Genomic DNA, 5,141 nt, shown 5'->3' with positions numbered 1-5,141 from the left:
GGCCGATAGTGTGCCGATGGTGCTCGAGGCAACCTGTCGCACCAGGGCCCAGCGTGTGCCGATGGTGATCGAGGCAACCTGCCGTACCAGGGCCCAGCGTGTGCCGATGGTGGTCGAGGCAAGCGCCCGCACCAGCGCCCAGCGTGTGCCGATGGTGCTCGAGGCAACCGACCGCACCAGGGCCCAGCGTGTGCCGATGGTGCTCGAGGCAACTTGCCCCACCAGGGCCCAGCGTGTGCCGATGGCGCTCGAGGCAAGCTCCCGCACCAGGGCCCAGCGTGTGCCGATGGTGCTCGAGGCAACCTGCCGCACCAGGGCCCAACGTGTGCGGATGGTGCTCGAGGCAAGCGCCCGAGGCAACCGACCGCACCAGGGCCGAGCGTGTGCCGATGGTGGTCGAGGCAAGCGCCCGCACCAGGGCCCAGCGTGTGCCGATGGTGGTCGAGGCTGCCGATGATGGTCGAGGCAACCTGCCGCACCAGGGCCCAGCGTGTGCCGATGGTGCTCGAGGCAACCGACCGCACCAGGGCCGAGCGTGTGCCGATGGTGCTCGAGGCAAGCGCCCGCACCAGGGCCCAGCGTGTGCCGATGGTGGTCGAGGCAACCTGCCGCACCAGGGCCCAGCGTGTGCCGATGGTGGTCGAGGCAACCGCCCGCACCAGGGCCCAGCGTGTGCCGATGGTGGTCGAGGCAAGCGCCCGCACCAGGGCCCAGCGTGTGCCGATGGTGCTCGAGGCAACCGACCGCACCAGGGCCCAGCGTGTGCCGATGGTGGTCGAGGCGAGCGCCCGCACCAGGGCCCAGCGTGTGCCGATGGTGGTCGAGGCTGCCGATGGTGGTCGAGGCAACCTGCCGCACCAGGGCCCAGCGTGTGCCGATGGTGCTCGAGGCAACCGACCGCACCAGGGCCGAGCGTGTGCCGATGGTGCTCGAGGCAAGCTGCCGCACCAGGGCCCAGCGTGTGCCGATGGTGATCGAGGCAACCGCCCGCACCAGGGCCCAGCGTGTGCCGATGGTGATCGAGGCAACCGACCGCACCAGGGCCCAGCGTGTGCCGATGGTGCTCGAGGCAACCTGCCGCACCAGGGCCCAGCGTGTGCCGATGGTGGTCGAGGCAAGCGCCCGCACCAGGGCCCAGCGTGTGCCGATGGTGGTCGAGGCAAGCGCCCGCACCAGGGCCCAGCGTGTGCCGATGGTGCTCGAGGCAACCGACCGCACCAGGGCCCAGCTTTTGCCGATGGTGATCGAGGCAACCGGCCGCTCCAGGGCCCAGCGTGTGCCGATGGTTATCGGGGCAACCCGCCGCACCAGGGCCCAGGGTCTGCCGATGGTGCTCGAGGCAACCGCCCGCACCAAGGCTCAGCATGTGCCGCTGGTGATCGAGGCAACAACCCACACCAGGGCCCAGCTTGTGCCGATGGCGGTCGAGGCAAGTGCCCGTACCGAAGGGCAGCCTATGCCGATGATGGTCGATGCATGTGCCATCACCATGCGTCATCATGTGCCATTGATGGTCGAGGCCTTGGCCGAAGTTCGATTTTGAGCCACGGTGCCCATGCTTGGCTCCAGCATGTGCTGGTGCCGCATTTTTTTCACTCGGGACAGCATCGCCGGAGCATCGCCGGAGTACCGCCGGAGAACCTGACCGGCGGCATTGGGGTTCCGGCGATTGGGAGGGGGGCCGGGGGGGTGTGCGCACATGATGTGCGATGGGTGCTGGTACTTGGCCTTGTGTTGGCCCCCTATCCCTCATCAAACCTCTGAGAATTCACACCCCCTTAAAGAGCATTTGAGATTTTACAGGTTTGCTACCAGTAGCCGTTAAAGTGTCTGAAATGGGGACACTTTTTTCAAACGGTCACAAAATCTTCTCTACTTCGAGTTTTTAGCTGAATTTTTTTGTGCATGCCAACAAAAATAGAAGGATCATGCCTACAAAATTTGGGGCCAAAAATCCTTATAAAAAAATTTTAAAAAATCTCGAACCGCAAAAAGTTTCGAAAATCATGAAAAATAGAAAACGAGTCATCTTCCAACGAAACTTCACGTGAAGGCTTAGGAGACCATTGTATGAATTTACAAGCCATAAAAATGGCATTGGCATGGCAGAAATTTGAAGATGTGCCTAAACCCACCAGGGCCCAGCGTGTGCCGATGGTGCTCGAGGCAAGCGCCCGCACCAGGGCCCAGCGTGTGCCGATGGTGCTCGAGGCAAGCGCCCGCACCAGGGCCCAGCGTGTGCCGATGGTGCTCGAGGCAACCGCCCGCACCAGGGCCGATAGTGTGCCGATGGTGCTCGAGGCAACCTGTCGCACCAGGGCCCAGCGTGTGCCGATGGTGATTGAGGCAACCTGCCGTACCAGGGCCCAGCGTGTGCCGATGGTGGTCGAGGCAAGCGCCCGCACCAGCGCCCAGCGTGTGCCGATGGTGCTCGAGGCAACCGACCGCACCAGGGCCCAGCGTGTGCCGATGGTGCTCGAGGCAACTTGCCCCACCAGGGCCCAGCGTGTGCCGATGGCGCTCGAGGCAAGCTCCCGCACCAGGGCCCAGCGTGTGCCGATGGTGCTCGAGGCAACCTGCCGCACCAGGGCCCAGCGTGTGCGGATGGTGCTCGAGGCAAGCGCCCGAGGCAACCGACCGCACCAGGGCCGAGCGTGTGCCGATGGTGGTCGAGGCAAGCGCCCGCACCAGGGCCCAGCGTGTGCCGATGGTGCTCGAGGCAACCGACCGCACCAGGGCCGAGCGTGTGCCGATGGTGCTCGAGGCAAGCGCCCGCACCAGGGCCCAGCGTGTGCCGATGGTGGTCGAGGCAACCTGCCGCACCAGGGCCCAGCGTGTGCCGATGGTGGTCGAGGCAAGCGCCCGCACCAGGGCCCAGCGTGTGCCGATGGTGGTCGAGGCAACCGCCCGCACCAGGGCCCAGCGTGTGCCGATGGTGGTCGAGGCAAGCGCCCGCACCAGGGCCCAGCGTGTGCCGATGGTGCTCGAGGCAACCGACCGCACCAGGGCCCAGCGTGTGCCGATGGTGGTCGAGGCAAGCGCCCGCACCAGGGCCCAGCGTGTGCCGATGGTGGTCGAGGCTGCCGATGGTGGTCGAGGCAACCTGCCGCACCAGGGCCCAGCGTGTGCCGATGGTGCTCGAGGCAACCGACCGCACCAGGGCCGAGCGTGTGCCGATGGTGCTCGAGGCAAGCTGCCGCACCAGGGCCCAGCGTGTGCCGATGGTGATCGAGGCAACCGCCCGCACCAGGGCCCAGCGTGTGCCGATGGTGATCGAGGCAACCTGCCGCACCAGGGCCCAGCGTGTGCCGATGGTGGTCGAGGCAAGCGCCCGCACCAGGGCCCAGCGTGTGCCGATGGTGGTCGAGGCAACCTGCCGCACCAGGGCCCAGCGTGTGCCGATGGTGGTCGAGGCAAGCGCCCGCACCAGGGCCCAGCGTGTGCCGATGGTGCTCGAGGCAAGCGCCCGCACCAGGGCCCAGCGTGTGCCGATGGTGGTCGAGGCAACCGACCGCACCAGGGCCCAGCTTTTGCCGATGGTGATCGAGGCAACCGGCCGCTCCAGGGCCCAGCGTGTGCCGATGGTTATCGGGGCAACCCGCCGCACCAGGGCCCAGGGTCTGCCGATGGTGCTCGAGGCAACCGCCCGCACCAAGGCTCAGCATGTGCCGCTGGTGATTGAGGCAACAACCCACACCAGGGCCCAGCTTGTGCCGATGGCGGTCGAGGCAAGTGCCCGTACCGAAGGGCAGCCTATGCCGATGATGGTCGATGCATGTGCCATCACCATGCGTCATCATGTGCCATTGATGGTCGAGGCCTTGGCCGAAGTTCGATTTTGAGCCACGGTGCCCATGCTTGGCTCCAGCATGTGCTGGTGCCGCATTTTTTTCACTCGGGACAGCATCGCCGGAGCATCGCCGGAGCATCGCCGGAGTACCGCCGGAGAACCTGACCGGCGGCATTGGGGTTCCGGCGATTGGGAGGGGGGCCGGGGGGGTGTGCGCACATGATGTGCGATGGGTGCTGGTACTTGGCCTTGTGTTGGCCCCCTATCCCTCATCAAACCTCTGAGAATTCACACCCCCTTAAAGAGCATTTGAGATTTTACAGGTTTGCTACCAGTAGCCGTTAAAGTGTCTGAAATGGGGACACTTTTTTCAAACGGTCACAAAATCTTCTCTACTTCGAGTTTTTAGCTGAATTTTTTTGTGCATGCCAACAAAAATAGAAGGATCATGCCTACAAAATTTGGGGCCAAAAATCCTTATAAAAAAATTTTAAAAAATCCCGAACCGCAAAAAGTTTCGAAAATCATGAAAAATAGAAAACGAGTCATCTTCCAACGAAACTTCACGTGAAGGCTTAGGGGACCATTATATGAATTTACAAGCCATAAAAATGGCATTGGCACGGCAGAAATTTGAAGATGTGCCTAAACCCACCAGGGCCCAGCGTGTGCCGATGGTGCTCGAGGCAAGCGCCCGCACCAGGGCCCAGCGTGTGCCGATGGTGGTCGAGGCAACCGCCCGCACCAGGGCCGATAGTGTGCCGATGGTGCTCGAGGCAACCTGTCGCACCAGGGCCCAGCGTGTGCCGATGGTGATCGAGGCAACCTGCCGTACCAGGGCCCAGCGTGTGCCGATGGTGGTCGAGGCAAGCGCCCGCACCAGCGCCCAGCGTGTGCCGATGGTGCTCGAGGCAACCGACCGCACCAGGGCCCAGCGTGTGCCGATGGTGCTCGAGGCTGCCGATGATGGTCGAGGCAACCTGCCGCACCAGGGCCCAGCGTGTGCCGATGGTGCTCGAGGCAACCGACCGCACCAGGGCCGAGCGTGTGCCGATGGTGCTCGAGGCAAGCGCCCGCACCAGGGCCCAGCGTGTGCCGATGGTGGTCGAGGCAACCTGCCGCACCAGGGCCCAGCGTGTGCCGATGGTGGTCGAGGCAAGCGCCCGCACCAGGGCCCAGCGTGTGCCGATGGTGGTCGAGGCAACCGCCCGCACCAGGGCCCAGCGTGTGCCGATGGTGGTCGAGGCAAGCGCCCGCACCAGGGCCCAGCGTGTGCCGATGGTGCTCGAGGCAACCGACCGCACCAGGGCCCAGCGTGTGCCGATGGTGGTCGAGGCAAGCGCCCGCACCA

Source organism: Durio zibethinus, unplaced genomic scaffold (genome assembly GCF_047325235.1).
Source record: "Durio zibethinus cultivar Kanyao isolate XHJ-2024 unplaced genomic scaffold, ASM4732523v1 HiC_scaffold_3, whole genome shotgun sequence".
Lineage (NCBI taxonomy): Eukaryota > Viridiplantae > Streptophyta > Magnoliopsida > Malvales > Malvaceae > Durio > Durio zibethinus.
The sequence above is the reverse complement of the archived record's forward strand: the minus strand, read 5'-3'. Positions refer to the sequence as shown.